Genomic DNA, 19,424 nt, shown 5'->3' with positions numbered 1-19,424 from the left:
TAGTCCTAGAGCTCGATCAAGTTTGAAATGTGTTGAAAGGTAAAATATGTGTGAAAAATCACTTTAAAGTTATCTTCTCTCCTTCAAAAGTCTGGGTATTAATTGTCAAAGATAAAATATTTATTACCATTTACAAATTTAAAAGTTTTCAAAGTGAAAATAAATACAGTGTAGTGGGTTTTATACTTCCACCATGTCTGGATAAAGTGATTGAAATGGAATATGCATCATATCATGTGTGATTCTTCCCTTTAATTGTAACGCTTTTGGCTAAACCCATCCCTCAGTGGTTCCATTCATCGGCCGTATACCTGGTTAACATCCATTGCCACAGAAAAACTCACAACACTTTATGTTTTGTGTTATCTTTTAGAAAAATACATTCATCTGCAAATCAAGCAAATAGGAAACAGCAACATTTTAAAAAGCCCCAGTCCACAACCACATACACTCCCCTTCCCAACCTTCTAGATCATTCCGATCGTTCCTGCAGGCCCAGTTTGAAATCCACATGGGGAGAGTGTCTGAGCGGAGAAGACATGTAGATCTGCGAAGTTTAGACTCTAACATGGCGGCTCTGGTCGGACCACCCGTAAGGATCAGATAAGTGTATGTGGCAAGCCTGGCCCGGATCAGCATGGCACTTGGAATTACACTGATGTTGAGGCGCTCCCCCTCCTCTACCCTTCATATAACCACACTGTTCCCTTGTAATGGATTTCAGCAGGTTTTTTGCTCTCCTCTGCGCTTGTTTATTATTGTTCCAAATGACAGAGTGCAGAGTTTAGGGTGGAGGAGCAGGGCTGATGTTGGTGGTGGTGCGTTTGAGTGCGCGCCTGTTCTGGGTTTTCTACACTTATGAGAACCAAATGTCATGTCGGGGAGCAGGAGGAGAGGAAAATCATCCAAGGTGAGGCTGGCTGAGGCTGAAGTACAGTAGTGTGTGTGTGTGTGTGTGTGTGTGTGTGTGTGTGTGTGTGTGTGTGTTCCACTGAGAACCAATCATCGTCAACATATGCCAACTGTCAGTCTGGACTTGGAGAGCTGAGTTTTAGCTCCACAGCTCAGGAGGTTTATGGGGTTTTAAAAGCCACATATCCTCAAGGTGCCATCCGTCCACTCATCTAAGCGTCCTCAGGCTGACGGGCAATTTGCTACTGACGATAGCCCCCCACCCACACACACACACACACACACACATACACATGAGTGATGAGGGTGGGTAAAAAGGGGGTCAACAGTTGCTCTCCTTGTGTATTGCTCCGTTCCCCCTCTCAGACTAGCTAACGAGAGCTACACAACAACTTGATAACTGTGCTATGGAAGCATCACATTCCTCATGAATGCTTGTGTTTTCTCTCATTTTCTTTCCATGCTGTACAGTTGTGGTAATTTACAGTGTGGCATTGCTATTTGTTACATTAATAAAAGAAAAACATAAAAAAATAAATCTAAAGAAATTGTATGTAATGTATGAATTAAGTGGGCACATTTTCAGTGAGAATAATTTGTCTTTCAAAATGGACAGTTTTTTTTATTTTATAACTTTTGTCAACCAAGGCAATAAGGTGAATAACACTAACAGACAAACTGAACAATTAAACTAAGAGATAAAAACAATCAAACAAAAGAAAAAATATAATACTTATCATTTATAAGTGGGAGAAAAGAAAAGAAAAAACAAACGAAACCAGCCCTATTAGCAGTTAGATCAGTTCATTATGCCATTCATTTTTAACAACCTTTTTATTTTGCCTTAAGTTTGGCAAAACAAACAAAAAAACACAGTTTGGTCAATATATAATACATATTATTATAGCTGAGGAATTGCTCTTTGGTTAAAATGTTTGAGAAGTATTACGTGAGCTGAATAAATAAGTTTCAATTGTCGTTAAAAATGTTCACTGGATGTTCACATGAAATGGTAGAAAGAAATCCATATTTAACTAGTTTGGCTGTCCTGTATTCCATTTGTTAAACCTCTCTGACCTTCTTCTCCCATTGCATAGTTGGAGGCTGTGGCTTTAACCCGGAGATTGTGATCATCTTCTTGGCTCTTCAAAACTTTCAACAAATGTATTCTATTCTTCTCAATTACAATATGTTCTGTAGTATAATACCTCACAGGATGTGAGACACAAGGAAATCTGTTTTTTAGGATTTGCTTTATTTCTTCTTGTGTATTTCTCAAATATCACTCCAGCATTAACAGGTCCCAGCAGATGGGCCATGGGTCTGACCTCCACCTCTCCAGCATCATTTACAAGACATAATGAATTTTGATGTCAGGTAATTTTCCCCCCAAAAAACTAAAAATTAAAAATTAAAGCAAGACAATGTAACTTTTGCTAAACAGCGGCCACTGTGGCCACAAGTGAATGTTAAAAGATATTGGTAAATGCTTAAACATTTTGTAAAAATGGTCGAAATAGACAAAAGTCATAGAGTTAGCAAGCTGACTAAGCACTGTCCATACAGCAATATTAATCTTACATTTGCAAACATTACCCAACTTTAGCCACTGTAAGATACTGGTCATAACAGTAAAGCCCCTTTCACTGGACTAAAACACTCTAATACCCACTAACATCAGGCCTCTTCAGTGGAATACAGTTTGTTTTTTTTTCTGTTTTTTTTCTATGATTTAGTAAACTGATATATGGATAGTTTATATTATATTCAAAACTGTTCCTACATGCCTTAAAATCAAGAAGACCTCGCAACCCCCCCATGGCATCCCCTAGTTAGGGTCCCGACCCCCAGGTTGGGAACCACTGCTCTATTCAATGTGAGGTGAGAGAGCTTTTCTTGATTCATCAATGTTGAATTTGAAAAACAGAGTGAAATATTGTATATAAAAATGTATTGCCATAACATTGTCACTGCTGCTTTCTAGAGTTTACTAACACTGTTTTCTGGTATGTTTGTCTCGTCAAACGAGATACATCAGGAAAAAAAAAACAGAAAGAAAAACATGTGCATGTACATATGCTAATTTTGGTGTTAAAAGAGTACAAGTAAGGCTGTACAAGCAACACCACTGAGAGTTTGCAAGGATGCATTCTTGTAAATTCAGATTCTCATTTTTAAGTAGAAGATGTGATTGCATGTGAAGAAGTGTTATTTCTTCTTTCAAAAGTTACATAGTTGTGAACAAATAAATTATTCTGCCATTTTGAGAGAAATGAACAATGCAGCAAGAATGAGGTTGAGCTCACTGACACTAGCTTCTGGATCTGTGAAGTAAAGCCGGTGTGGAAGTGTCTTAAACCTGTATTCTTTCTAATGACCAGCATGGGCAGCTCCATTAGCTGCAAAAAAAAAGAAGTCTAATAGTATTGAGTCTTATGGGGAAATGAGCCTACATCTAAGATTTATGGGCTCAGTCTTCTTCCATACAGCATGATGTTCATTGAGTAAATGATGGTCCCATTAAGAGTAAAATAGACGATAGACGTGTGGGTTTAAAAAGGTGTGTAAATATGAAAATTGTGCCCCAATGTGGCCTCACTGGTTCAGGCTACAAGCCCCCATGGCACTGGGCCTCCATCTGTGGAGGCCCCTGTTTTCAAAAACTGGGTTTCTGAAATCGTTCCGATGGTGCCCTGCAAAACCCTGTGCAACCTCGACCACCCGAGGAAGGCACTGCCTTCCTCGGTTAAATACTTATAGACGATAAAGCAGGGTATGCTTTAGGGCGTGGCTATCTTGTGATTGACAGGTCATTCTCAGTGAGTTCGTCCAGCTCAACGCACCAAACTCAGATCAAACTGTCAAACTAGGCAGAGCTGATCAAATATGGATCCAGATTCTGTTACTGTGTGACTATTTCTCTCCTCAAATCTTTTCACAAACATATTTTATTGTGCTGTTTATCTATAATACGAGATTGTGTTTGACCAGTCGAGCTGCCATTGTTACCTGCTACGGAGTTGAAACCAAGTGCAGCCAATGAGAGCAGCTCAACTTGCCCTGCTGGCTGTAAGAAACCAACATGGCGACGACCATAATGCCAAAGTTGAGGCTTCAGAACGGTACTCCACAGACCTATGGGTGACGTCATTATAAGTCGACCTGCATTAGACTCAACAATTAACTGTCTTTCTCTGCTCTGATTGGTTGTTTTCGTTCAGGCCCAGTGGATTCTTGCAAATGCCATTAGGAGCACTAGGAGGAGCCAGAGGAACCTGATTTTTTCACAGATGATCTGTCTCATGTTCTACTGTCAGGATATAGTGAAAGTTTCAGCATAAAAAGTGACCTACTGCAGCTTTGAGCCTACACCAGGACAGCAAAGTTACCTGAAAGAGCTTAGCATAACTGAGGAGAACTGTACAGTTGTTGCTAATTCGCTAGCAGTTTATTACTACAAGTGATTTATTTCACATTACATATAATCTTTCAAACCACTGTAGGCAGATTGTAACTAATGATTATTTTCATTATTGATTAACTTGTCAATCATTTTCTCGATTGATCAATTAGTTGTTTGGTCCAAAAGTTGTGAAAAATGTCAATCAGATCAGTGTGTCCTCAAACATCTTGTTTTGTCCACAACCCAAAGATACTCAGTTTACTGTCACAAAGTACTAAAGAAACCAGAAAATATTCACATTTGAGAAGCTTATCTTAAAATGGCTCAAAACGATTAATCAATTAGTTAGGCAATTAATTTAATGGTCAATAACTAATCTAACTAATTTAGTTGATAACTAAACTTTCCTTATGTCTTCCAAACAGGCCCTGGGACTAGTGCTCCCTACACCCCCAAACACACACACACACAGCTGCCAGTCTAATGGCTTTAGCGCTTTAAGACGTTTGTTCCCCAGGCTCCTCTATTGTCAGATTAATTACAGGGCTATTTATTAGTCCATTCTAATTGAGATGGGATTAGGCGACTCCATGCGCTGCAATCGGCTCGTCTCAGTGTTTCTCAATGGGCTCCACTGAGGAGGCCGCTGTTTGCATTTGTATTGACGCTACACTTACTCAGTGCAGCTTCATTTGTGACAACAGCTCACTCTGACTGGATACACAAACTGAAATGTAAAGGATGTCGCAGTTTAGCGAAATAGCTGCTATTAGTCATTGATCCAACGGGGAGGATTATAAAAAGTTGAATTTGTAGCTGCCAGTCACAGTAAAAGAGAAAAACAGTTGGTTCTTGGAATATGTCTTATTTATCCCAAACATTGTATGAAGCCCAGAATAATTAAATAACTTTGGGTCTGAGGGGGAATCAATGCGCAACCTGATACACAGACTTCAGCAACAATTGAATTTTCAAAATATCATCGCTCACCACCAGAAAGCATTCTCTTTAGCAACATGGGGAAACTCTATCCCAGAGTTCTCCCTCCTTCGCCTGGGCAGGACGCTTGAATTTCACTGCTGATTTAATAGAAATGAAACAGGATGGATTTGAGGATATTTCATTAATCTTCCTTCTCTTTCATTGCAGAGGAAATTAAGGCAAAGAGTTCAAAACAGACTTTTTTCCCGTCTACCCTCCTTACTGAGGCTAAAGCTTGCCAGGGACTATTCTCTCTCTCCCTCTCTCTCTCTGGAAAGTTAAGACCCAATTAGCTGGCCAAATTCCTGGCTGATCCCTCCGACTGAGTGGATGTGTATTCTGCTGCAGGTGTAAACATAAGCAGAGGGGTTAAACTACCAGGGATTTCACATCCATTCCTTCTCTTTAGCATACTGAAAACAAGGCATATAAAACATTCCGCATGTGCTCTATTTTATGACATGGCTTGCTATATGACAGCAGGTTAGAGGTCCTGATATGACACTGGACATTCATCTTGGCAGAACTGGAAGAAGATCATTTACTTTACTTAAAAGAAGTAAAATAAAAGTTTTACTGAAATAAAAGTACAGAGGGTTTATCAGCAAAATGGACTTTTAAAATAAGTAAAAGTTCTCATTATGCAGAATGCCTCTTTGTTATATTTGTTATATTATTATTGTTTTAGTAGTACTGATTACTTAAATGTGTGTGCATTTTTCAAGGTAATTTAAAGGCGGTTGTGTTTTTCCATGCAGTGCTGATGTTGGTCTGAACATGGCCTTCTTGCTGTGAGCATACAGTAACAATTGAAGGTGACCTCGTCTTAACTGAGACCTGAGACCTGGAGAGTAAATCAAACAGAAACTGCACAAACACAAGATTTTGATGTAGAGTGGGATTTTCTTTTTATATACCGTGAATGAGCCCCCCAAATCCTAAAAGATTATTTTAACATCTTGTGTGGAAAACAAAAATATTGTTTTGAAGGACTTCTGGTATAGAGCTTTGATTTTCTGCCTGAACCCGATTGGACCCCACATGATCCTTCAGAACTGCTGCCATTGGTTGGGCTCAGACAAAATTAGATTTTTTTTTTTTTAAATATATAATTTTATTAACAATACATGCAACTGTATTTAATGAGTGAATTTGTTATTTATTAGTTTTGCTAATAATTTGCACTATATTATATGGACAATGTAGTTTACTTTAACTTGTAATAAACTATTTGAATTCTGTATTTATTTATTCTAAGGGAAAATTTGGGCTCAGGTTGGGCTCTCAGGCCCAAAACTGCTTCCGTGGTTCGGACAAGAGTCTGGCCTGATCTTTTGGGTCCAATCAAAGCTCTATTCTGGTAGAGGAGAACAGGGTTGCTTGTCACATTCATTAGATTTGGCTAAAATCCAGCTCCCTAAAAAATCTTGGTACTGAAATTTTCAGAAGTGAGGTCACCTACAGGGGTCGTTTCAGGAGAAAGACACTTGACATTGAGATGAGAAGACCATTAGTGTTTTTTGTATTAATGTAAATATCCATATAATCAAATGTGATTAAAGACGTTGAATTCAGCATCAAAACAAAAAGAAATTGGTGAAGTAGTAAAGCCCTCTACTTGCTTGATTTGATTGGCTGTCAAGTGTGACATTGACGAGCAGCATTGACATATATAAAGATGGACGCCATTACAGCTCTCCAAAAGTGAAAGATGGCAGCGGCTGTATCCAGGATATTTTGACTTAATTTTGAACAGTCTGAGGAAGCAGAGACCATGGACCACATCCATCTTGTATATGTCGATGGATTGGCCCCTTAGATGTGTTCTACACATTGAAAGGGTATCAAGGAGACCATTTTTGAGGGATTCACGTGAAAGTAAAAAGTGTGATGACCAACCCTGTTCTCCCCCTGTCTTGTGGAGTGAAATATTAGCCTTAAATGTCATGAAATAAAAGTGAAAATTGCATTAAGTGGACATACTTAAGTATATGTACCTCAAACGTAGCACTTGACTGATGTTGCATTCCACCACTGGTCATCAACAAAGATTCTTTTCTACAGTTTACACACTTAACTGCTTCTTTGCTTTGTATATGTTTCCATGACATAAATGTTTATTGTCTCCCAGTTTGCATGGAACTTAGCATTTGCATTTGCTTATGCTGTTTTGCATTAGAGCATTTGATTGTGAGGGATGAGAAAATCATTTTCTGTGAAGCCTGTGGTTTACAGACACTGCACATCTCTGTTGTTCCCTTTCGTGCCTTCACAGAGAGAGAGGAACAGCTTGTGTTTGGAACATTTTACTGTTTATTCCGAGTTGTATTATCTACATATCTCCCAGATTTTTCCCATAAATGCATATTAAAACAGTATTACATTAACCATAACATAACCCAGTGAATTGGTTCAAGGCTATCTCTAGAATGCCCTCATGCTTATTGAATTACCCGACCTGTGATAGAAATCTGCAGCAGTTACGTGCCAATAACAACATGCTGAGCGGGGTCTAATTTGAGAGGGTGCACTTTAAGGTTGAGTAAAGGTTTAAGAGCATTACCAGGCATTGTTTATTGCAGTGAAACATTCTGTCCATTTCAGGCATTAAGTGTTTCAAACAGGGGGGCTCAGACACAGACAGCGCAGCTCGCTAATAGGATCCGCTAAAAATCCCAAAACCAGTAAATAAATATCCGCGCAGCACTGTATCTGCTGCGAGTTCTCTCTTCTTAAAACAACATTTGTCTGTTTGATTCCAATACATTGGAGTGATTATTTGAATTACCCCTAAACCAACTCAGTAATTGAATTTTACACAGATTCTTGCAGTGAAAGCCTCCCTCTTCCTCTCTGAGAGTGCGCTTGGAAAGGAAGCGGGGAAATATGGAAGTTGACCTTGTAAACTCCTGGGAGAGAGAGCACGGATCCAGAGAGCTGCGGGGCAAAGCTCTGACCGTTTTCAGCTGGAGGGGGATGCTAATATGTATTTCCAGGATTATTGAATTATGTATATGACAAACGTCTCAAGAAACGCGTAGCTTTAGCTTCAGGTTTATGAGCAGAGCCTGGTCATCTCCTTGCTCCAGTTACCCCTAATGATGGTAATTATTACATGGCTTAACTGTAATACTGGATTGATTCTCAGGCTCCTGAATAACCCCTCATACTGGCACGCTGTGCCGCCCCACCCCCTTGCCCAACAAAGGCCACGTTCAGGTTGGCGAACAAATGCACCTCGCCTCGCAAAAGGGGTCCCTGGAGCGGGCTGGCAACCTGTGTGTGAAAGCCATATAAAGATGGGATTAGGACCCAGGCTTACACAACGAGGAAGAAAATTGAAAGTTTGGAGGGAAATATGTGGCTAATTCCATTCTGTCATCAGTGGATATTAAAGATTTTTAGACGCTCTGTCAAATTATTTGTAAATCACAATGGTGGCACTGTTAAAATCAGCTTTAATTTCCCAGGGCAAGAAGTGACCAGGGAGTTTAAGTGGGGCATTGTCTCATATCAATCCCTCCTAAGACCTCAAGGTTTTTAAAGGATTTGCATCAGTATGTTGAAAAGAATCCATGCATTTCCTCTTGCTAGATTCCCCTTATTTTGCGAGTGGTTGCTCTATTTTCTTTGCTTATTATTTATGTGTTTTATGCAAAGTATGATAAACAGCTATAGAAAGAAATACATAATATATCTGCAAATTTACCCAAACAGGTACTCAAGCGTCCTTTCCCCCTGCAGTGGGTGGACTGGGCTGTTTGGCACCTGCACTGGATTAATGGGGGACCTCTGCCAGTAGCTCGACGGAGTTAAGCTTTTAGATTGAGTTACACAGAGGGGTGGGACCCATGCAGGCCAGGTGCTGGCTAGGTAATACCTCCCAGATCTCAACAATCTGGTTTTGTTTCAGGGCTGCACTGTGCTCCCCTTCCACTGCTGCCCTGGGTCTTGGTGGTATGCCATCACACTTGGTATTTATCAAGCCTCTCGAGGTAGACGAGGCAGTCTGCAAATCGCTGTGGCCCCGCGCTTTATAGTGGAGGGAACAGTTAACAGAGTGTAGAGTAAGGACGCCAGGCTCCTGCAGGCTGTTGCAGCAAGTTCTAATGTAGCTTTTGTTTGTTTGCTGTAACTGACTAAAAATAGGTTGTACTATGCAAGTTAGTCATAATGCAGAGGTCAGATACATCTTTAAATGTACACCTGCATGAAATGCAATTTCCTTCACAGCACTTAAAGTTTTAGCTGAGCTCACAAATCCATTGAAATTTTTAAAATCAAAATTATGAGGCAAACTTTTTTTGATTGTTAATCACTAGGGGTTACACGTCTAGGACAATAGCCACGTCTGCTGAGCAGAGCCTCAGTAATTACAAATTAACTTTACTGTGATGCTTTGGATTCAAAGAAAAAATATCAGTAGCTTTTTCTTGGTTCAGTATGTCCATTCCATGGGATAAAATTAGTAACCCCTAGTGACCAATGACTAGGGTTGAGCGAGTACTCGGCTGAAACAAGTATCAGATAATATTTATGAGTCAATATCTGTACTTGTAAAAAAATTTTCTGTAAATTGTTCTCTGATGAATACAGATAATTTAGTTGGTTGAACAGCACAGAAATGGTGTACTGGTAAGTTATATCAACTTCAATCTAATATTGTGATTTGAACCCATTTATTTTATATTGTGTCAAATTGTTTCATTGCATTGTTTTTAGAGTGCCCTGATGTTCGGACCAGTAGAGGTTCTCAGGGCTGAAAAACTACTGTACATGCCTCCTCTGCGTGTTTTTTGGAAAAACATTAACATTCCCCCCGACTTCTGGAACCAAACCTCGGCCACTGAGGCCTCTTATTGCCATGCAGTATTTACTGCTGTCTGCCTATCCCTGAAATTGATGCTTTAACATTTCTTTTCCCTCTATTATGGTAAGTATTCTGTCTGTGGTGCTTGTTGATTTCTTGTCCACTGCCACTTTGTCCTTTCCTTACTTCATATCCTACCATCTTTTCTTCAGCTCCTCCACAAATCTTTTTTTTTTGTCCAACCCAACATTTCTATTGCCAACTGTGTCCATTTATAATTTTTTTCTCACCTCCTTGAACAAAAGCTGAATCAGGCTTTAGGTACGAGGCTCTGAGTGCATGTCTACCACACAGAATGCTCCTGTATTAGTGGTTATGTTGCTTAAAGTATGAGCCACTTAAAGCAAATACTCTTAAAAGAGCTTTGATAGCAGATGGTGGAACCAGTAAATGGCTGATCAAAAAGACATTTCCCATATTTTGCACTCAGGTCAGGCAGCCCTCAGCTGTTTTGACACCGCAGTGAGAACAGACCCTAGATCAGTACTGTGCGATAGAACTGATTACCACCAGCCCTGGATACTGTCCACGTCTGGGCCATATACCAGAGCTACTGGAAGCAGAAACACATGGTGAAATGCAGCTGCCCCAAAAGCTGCTTTATGTCATCATGTCACCTCTCTCATTCTTCATTTGCTCTCCGTGTCTCTGATGGCCAGAAAAGATGAGAGAGCTCAACATTGAGAGTGTTTTCATGTTTTAGTTTTCTACATTGTTGTAAATCACTTGCAAAAATTGAGAACTACTGAAAACAAGAATGGAGTGTACTTTAAGTTAAACACAGCATAAGCCCTCACACACTATGGCTGTTACTAACAGTACTATGTACAGAGATTTGATATCTGGAACACACGTGCAGATGCTCTTAAAGGTTTTATTAGCCATGCTAGTTGTGTGCTCTGTGTCATCGGTCTATCAGTTGGTCAGACCACTTTGACATTTTTCAAGGACACTCAGATGGATTGCCATGAAATCTGATACAGGCTTTCATAGTCCACAGAGGATAACTTTAGTGACTTTTCCTGTAGCACCACCATAAGGTTGACATTTGTGGTTTTGAATGAACCAACTATTGAATGTATTGCCATTAAATCTGCTTCATTCATATTTCCCTCAGGATGAAGATGAATGTCTTGTCTACAGTAACAAGAAGAAGAAGCAGGAGTGCTCGATAGCCGAATGGTTACAACACATGCCACATGGTGGCAAATGGTTCGATTCCAGGACTCCGTAAAGGTCCAGTGTGTAACATTGAGGAGGATCAAATGGCAGAAACGGAACATTCATAACTATGTCTTTATTAGTGTATAATCGCCTAATACACAAAATGTGTTTTCGTTACCTTAGAATGAGCTGTTTTTATCTGCAGATGCCATGGGTCGCCTGTTTGGACAAGGGCCTTTTGGATTTTTCAGCCATCCATCCATCCACCCAACCAACCTCCATGTGCAGACACTACCTGCACCGTCATATTTTGGTGGGGGGGCCACTTACCCAGTGAGACCGGGTCGCCATAACCGCAATAATGCCAAACTTCACTTCATAACAGTACTCCACAAACCAATGGGTCACATCAGGATAGGTTCACACTTGTGTACACCTTTGTACACTTAAGGTTCACCGAATAAACATTTGTAGAAGCCTTAAGGTATTTCCAAAACACCATATCATACAGATTTATGACTGAGAGGATTAGGAGGTTTATGGGGAGTCTCATTGCTGTGGGTGCCCTCCAATTGTATTTCAGGTATAGATTATTTTGACTTTGAATGACATTAGGCACCAGTTTTTGTATTGAGCAAAACAAAGAAAATAGAATTTATGTTTACCCTGAAATATCTCACAGGATCATAGGACTGGAACAGACTTATGGTAAAATTAAGAAAATGAGGTAAAAATATACATTGAGGAGTTATAAGTGACGCAATGTAAATATGTACTGTATGCCCCTTTTCACACTCTGCCATAAAAATCCTATGTGGATATGTAAAAGACGGTTTAAGTGCAGTGCAGTCTTGTGTTAAGACAGGGCTGAGTTTTAAATTCTAATGTGTTCAATCCATCCTGGCTGCGTGTGTGTCGGCTTGTTTTGATAGAATAATTCTAGGTTCCATTATGTTCCTGCCACAGCCTCTAGAGCTGATTTGAATTTCTTATAATTCCAAGTGTGTTAAGTAGCACCTCTGTGAAAAGAGGGGGGAGTCACAGAGCATGTTTCAGACCTTCTAATGTGTAAATGTGTTTCTGATTCCTGACATGACACACAGTCGGACAGCAGCGTGCATATGCGTGTGTGTGTGTGTGTGTGTGTGTGTGTGTGTGTGTGTTTCCTTGATCCTGCTACATGACTGGCTGCCTGTAATCAGTAATTACCAGGATTGGCTGATGGATTCTGGTTATAATGAATGATTGATGACCCCTGAAAGAAAGCGGCTGGGCCCTTTCTGTCCTCTGACAGCATGACGTTAGCACTGAATTGAAACCATTTAAGTAGAAAATGACTGGACACAGGCAATGGCTCAATAGCAGGTACAGCACTGCCATTTTGAAAATGGACATGTTTGCATTTGGCCCCTCTTTGAATAGCCTGTAAATTCATGTGACTCCTGAAATCTGAACTCTCGCTGCTGCCAACAGCTCAGGGCTGTTCTTAGGAAAATCAACCCAAATGGTAGACAGATTTAAAAGCCTCTAAAGTGCATTTCATTGACAAAACCACAGGAAATAAGAACACACTGATTTGTCTGTACTGTTTTCATCTGTGCAAGCCACTCTCAGAAACTAATTTAACAATTTTAACTTCGAAATCCATATTATGTGGAAACTTTTACGTGTTGTTTATGTACTGTGAAGATTTTTACACCGTATAGGTGCTGTTTTTGTGGTTTTGGTTATTTATTTTCTCTGTCAACATTTTATTCAGCAGTTTTGTAACTGAGAGAGACTTTCCTCCCACATGTCACTGGATGAAAAGGACCTTTATCAGAAAGATCCAATGGTATATCAGTTTATGGATCTATATCCAGATCTGTGTACCGTATCACATTGAATCGTATCTTATATTGTATTGTATCTCATATCGTAATGTATCATATTTTATATTAAATTGTATGGAATCTTATATTGTATTGTAGTATATTGTACCTTATCATGCCCATTATTTTTTATTTCTAATTTTCCCTCCCTCTGTGCCACCCTGCCCCACAAGAACAATGTTAATGTGTTCATTTGATTACAGCAGTCAGACATTTCAAAATCACATACAAAGGGTGTTTAAACTTGACATTCTGCTGTGTTTTGTTTCTATTCCCAGTTCTCTGTACACCACATTTCTAATTCCACCATTATTATCTATGCTTTATACTGTACCATAAGGAGTTAAGGTAGACAACATTATCCTGTATTTTAATGTGACAGAGTGCTTACTCTTTCAATCTGCATAGTTGGTGACACTGTTTGACTCAGGGAGGGGGCAGGCCAGGTGATTGCCCCCCTCCCTGGTGCCCCCATGTTTGAAAAAATGCAGAAAAAGTGCCCTCTTTGATGCCCCTCTCACTGATAAAATGTGTAAATTTGCCCTTTAGGGTGCCCTTCCAGTGGAGAAACACAATTAAGTGTCCTCTATAGGGGGTCCTTCCAGTGGACAAAATGTAATGCATATGGGAGCTAATCCTAACTGGGACTGGTTGTTGAGATTCATTTCAGCTGACTTTTGTGATATACACTCATAAGATGGCTTAAATGATTTAGCCTATTACAGATTTAAAGGAAAATTTGACTTTGTCTCAAGAATCTCTGTGTTTCACAGAAGTAGCATGAAAAGTCAGGAAGCATCATTCATCACTGCCACTTGTTTTCCAGTAGGCGGAGGCCTTTATGTGCAAGGATTATTACGTTTACAACTTACTTGAACCTCATGTGTGAAGTACATGACTGCTGAACAAAAACTACATTTTGTGATTCACGTCCTTTGATGTGTGAGGCAGATATTAAATTTGTGGTCAGGCCACAGGCACTTTGTGGTTTTGTTTGAGAACCAGACGCTTTTCATGGGGTAGTGGTGGGAATGAATAGGGGTGGGGAGGGGAATTCTGAGCAACACATGGGTTTCATCGTGGACACTGAACACAGCCCTGGCCTCATCCAGCTAAAGGAACCAGTGTAGAATGCTGCATGTCCAATAAATACAAATGTCTGTAGTGTCTGTGTGTGTGTGTGTGTGTGTTGTGTTTTTTTGTGTTTTTTTTAAAAAATTTTTGTAGGGAGTTTTTTTTTTTTTTGTTTGAATTTGTTTTTGTTGAGTTGAGGTAAAGGTTGGGGTTAGGCATTTATCGGTGAGAGTTAGGTTTAGGAAATGCACTATGTCAAGGAAGTTCCTCACATAGAAAGACAAACCAGTGTGTGTGTGTGTGTGAGAGAGAGAGAGAGAGAGAGAGAGAGAGAGAGAGAGATAGATGGGATTGGAACTGTTAATTGAGTTATCTGTGTCTCCTTTCAAATACACAGGAAGTAAATACACACACATGCACACACTGGCCTGTCTGGCACCGCACCAGCCTGCATGTGTAACTGTGTGTGTGTCTATCACACACATTCACGCACATTCACTCACAAACTTCTATAAGACCTCAAATACACAGGCAGTGTAACAGTCTTCACACCTAGTCCACCATGACCTCCACTATCAACAAAAACATTTTCATATGGTTTTTTTCAGAGATGAAAAAAATATTAAGATGCTTCAGGTTGGAAGCTTGAAGACAGTTGATTGTTGAGTATGATTATCGGGGTCCTTGATGCCCTGAGAATGACACTCAATGATCAACTGACCTTCTAGGCTCTGATTGGTTGTTTTTGTTCAAGCAAATTCTGATTCTTGCATGTCATTAGGAGCACTAGGAGGAGCCAGAGGAACCTGTTTTTCCTTACAGATTATCTGTCTCATGTTCTACTGTCAGGATATAGAGACAGTTTCAGTGAATGTGACAAAAAGTTATTTACTGCAGCTTTAAAATCAGATTTTCAGTGACCAGAGAAACTTTCCACTTTTAGCAGATGAATGTGAAAACATCCTTCTAGTGTTAAACTGCACATACATCATTCAAACAGCACATTTAAGGAACAAAAAAAACATGTATTTGACTGGAAGGGGACATTAAATTGTAAGCATAAAGACATAACTAGCTCATTGGTTCTTGTTGCTACTGTCGTGAGTCTGCCAGACCTCTACATACACTAAATTAGTAAAGTAAAACTAGATTTTTTAGACTTTTTTCCCTGAACTTCCAGACTTAATGAGTTGCAAAAGTTGCCGTCCCCAACAATCCCAACGCTGGAAAGATGCATTGATCTGACGAGCACTTCATTTGTTGGAAACTAATGCCTTAATGCAGCATTAAGAGGCAGAGTGACAGCACTCAACTAGATTCTGGTGATGGATTCAAAAAAGGTCATATGAAAATAAATTCTCTATCTATCTATCTATCTATCTATCTATCTATCTATCTATCTATCTATCTATCTATCTATCTATCTATCTATCTGAGGGATGATTATGTAAATTATGCAGATGCTACTTTCTCCTGCAGTCAGATGTAAAAGGACATCAGTGTAAAAGCCTGGACAGCCCCCACCATGTATTTATCCCCTCTTGGAAGAATGCATTACCAAGTCTCCCTGTTTTATTTGCCATATTTAACCAGGTTTTACAGATCAGGGCTCTGATATACAAAGATGCATCCGCTATTGTAGCTTTGTGAGTCTTCAACCTCCATCTGCGGCTTGATTGACGCTTCCATTCACCTATAAGTGCTGCCTTTGCGCCACTTTTCCTCAGCTTTTATTTTCAAATGGATGTTTCGCTTTATAGCAATCCCTTTTGACTCGGCCCTTTCACTGCCACTTGGAAGTAGAAATATAGAAATAAATGTGAAAATAATAACAGCATATGGCCCTGTTTTTTTTTCCTCTCTCCCACTCTCCACTGGGCTGGAATCACAGTGTGACTGTATTACAGAAAAGGCTTTTCAGGAAGGGGAGCATGTTTCCATATCAAAAGGGACCAACGAGCAGGGCTTCTGTCAGATTCATGCATGCAGGAGAGGAGCGAAATCTCATCCTCGTGTGCTTTCACACGCAAAATAAAACCTTTACAATTTATCCACCTGTAAATTATTCTCTGATGGGGAATCAAATTTAAATCTAATTTTAAACCTTAAAATCCTGCTTTGATTTCAGTGTCAGTGGAGACGTGTATAGAATAACCTAAACTAAACTGCTGAGTTCACAGTAAGCAGCTCCTGAGCGCTACTCTGGACTCTGCCCGTATAAGAGATGAAGAGGGGAAAGAATTTATTCTTTAAGCTTAAGAGGAAATAAAACCAAGGCACTACACAATTTAAAGAAGCATTAAACTTCTATTGAATATTGTTGCCTAGAGAATGTCCAGGGATGGATCTAGAGGGGCTGCACACCCCATGCATATGAGACAGTATTTTTGACCCTCACTACCCACATTTATTAATATTATAACATTGTATGTAATTATATGTTTATGTGAATCAAATAAAGAGCTTTACAGTGAATGCATTTTTAATTGGGAATTTGGGGAAAGAAAACTACAAACACGTACATGATACTCCAAAGAAGTATAATTGACATTTTAAAGACTAATTTTATTTTTATATGAATTGCTACATTCACATTTTCCAGTTGTTGCCCCAAGGCAATGTTGGGCAGTTAGAGTGTGTTGTGTCAGTGTTGTTGCTCTAATACTCACACAGGTGATAATGGACATAGGTACATGTTATGGTCTAACAGGGTTAAAGGAGCCTGATCAAGTGATTAGGGTATTTTCCTGCTGATAGTGAGGGCAGTGGGGTAGAGAATGGGCCCACCAAATAGGTTTAAACAGCAGATGTGTTTCAGCAGTGATTTCCAAACAGCTGCCAGAGGGTACTTGAACTAAAATGTGGTATAAAAATAGAAATTACAATTTATTTTGAAAAATATATCTCTATATTTTGAGTCAAATTGAGAGTGCATGATAACTATTTAGTAAGCAAGCAGAGAAGTCTAAATAGTTCGATAAATTAATGGATAAATGGTCAAAATAGCAAAAAGCAATGAATAAATTACCAAAAAGGTTAGCAGAACAACTGATAAATGATTCAAAAAAGCACCAAAAAATGGATTCATGGTCGAAATAACTAAAAGTACGAGATTAAAACAGTCAAGAGCAATGGATAAATGGTTGAAACATCCAGCCTGTGCCACAAGTATGAATGCAATGTTAAACAAACCAAAACCGTATGAAAAATACTCTTAGATCCACTTTTATAGTCAATAACATCCATACAATCTATTGAAATGAACACATTTGGAACAGGTTTTGATGAAGGGCTGTTTGAGTTCATGTGACAGGGCTGTGGAGGTACGTTTGGAACCACTGATACAGTCCACACACAACTAAACTCAGATTCCTGCTCCTTATACGATTAGATATTAGATATTTCTTAAAGCAAGATTGATCCACATTTGCTATTTGTGATAGTACAGACAGCGATTTTCATGTGGAGTAGGATGTAAAAAAAAAGACCTGTAACCATTCATTCATACACAGAGACAGAATGCAGTGCCGAAAATGTTTCCCGACCAAAAGCAGCAGCTGCCTGAGCTTCCACACAGAGTGCAAAATCAGAAAGTGAATTCCTGAAGGATCATAAAGCGACTTAAAAAATGGAATAATTACATAAAGAAACATGGGATCGTGTGTAAATTCTAATTCAGATGAATGCGCATGACTCGTTTGCGCCTAAGAAATGTAGATTTGTATGGCACATTATTCCACTGAAGCATCTAAAAAAATCTCTTGGTGGTGCTGATCAATTTTTTGCTTTCGTTTTATTTTGTTCTCAACCCTAGAAATATAATTCACGCTATAATGAATGAAGTCTTAACGTTTCCCAGAAATAACAAATAATATATAGCCTATTATAATAAAATACTAAGCAAGGAACATTTGAAATGTTTTTTTCTCAGAAAATATGATTTGCTTTCAGCAGTGTGTGATAGATGTTTATACAGAACAAATATGTTTTTATCCATCATTTAATATAGTGATATAAGTCCGAGCGGGGGAAACGAGTCTGTGGAATCCTTCTTTACAGATGATTGAAATCGGTTGTTTTAGCGCATTAGTGGAGGACAATAAGTTCCAAACAGCCCTGACTCCGCGCTAATCACTGTGCACATCTAAACGGCGCATTTTCAAATCACAAACTTATCTGTCAGCCTGACGTGAGCATGTGTTAAGACCCCATTGAGAGCTAAATGCAATCAGCGAGTCCCATTAAGGTCTGAACTGGGAATCCACGTTCCTGCACAGCCACCAGCGCCACTCAGCCCGTGTTGATTAGCGGTGTAAATATGCAATAAGGCTTGAATGGAGGCGATAATGGGCCGTTATCTTATCCCGGTCAGGGGGGAAATGTTCGGCGTTGTTGACACGGGGACAGAGGAGCTGCTGCCCGGGGGGAGGAAACGCGCTGATCTGCTCCCCGCGGAGAAGCGGAGCGGAGGGTGGATGATGAAATGAAGCGCAGATATAATGCTCAGAGGCTCCTGTCTGACATGGAAATATGGTTAATAGTTATTTACTCATGTGGGAAAGGAGAGAGACCTGCACAGTTTTACAGCACCTTTACCACATCTTTGCCCGAATTAATCTACAAGTTGACTAATAATCCTCCCTGTTGAAGAGCTGTTTACAACGCTCAATTAATAATAATTCAATCCAAGTTTGGCCTGGAATCAAATGAGCCAAATATATGTCCTTACTATAAATGATCTAAAATTCTACATTTTTTGTATTGAGTTTGGTTTAGGCCTGAAATTGGCTGGCGATTTAAAACTGGCAAATTAATAATAACATTTAATTTGACATAATTTATTAAACCACAATTACTGCGCGCTAGGATGAATGGTGTGTTATAATTACAAACAACAAAATGTTTTCCTCTTTATGCACCGACAACAATTCAAAAGCAGATATTTCTGCAACACCACTTTTTTAATAAGATTTACAGATTATGAACTTCTTCCTTATTTTTGGTGTTGTTTTTAACTTTTTGACTTTACGCGCTGATGGAAACTGGCCCTATCCGCCCCCTCCCTGTAAACACTGATGTAAATGTGTTCCGTAGATTATGATGCCTTCACTGACAAGGAAATAACCGGATTACTCTGTAGGAAGAGCCT

General features: G+C 39.5%; 1 long non-coding RNA gene across 1 annotated transcript in view; it reads right to left on the bottom strand.

Annotated features, from left to right (window-relative positions):
- LOC127354537 (uncharacterized) overlaps positions 1 to 19,424 on the bottom strand; it is a 520,620-nt gene that overhangs the window by 395,553 nt on the left and 105,643 nt on the right. The gene's annotated exons all lie outside the window — the stretch shown is intronic.

This window comes from Dicentrarchus labrax, unplaced genomic scaffold, assembly GCF_905237075.1.
Source record: "Dicentrarchus labrax unplaced genomic scaffold, dlabrax2021, whole genome shotgun sequence".
Taxonomy (NCBI): domain Eukaryota; kingdom Metazoa; phylum Chordata; class Actinopteri; family Moronidae; genus Dicentrarchus; species Dicentrarchus labrax.
The sequence above is the reverse complement of the archived record's forward strand: the minus strand, read 5'-3'. Positions and strand labels throughout refer to the sequence as shown.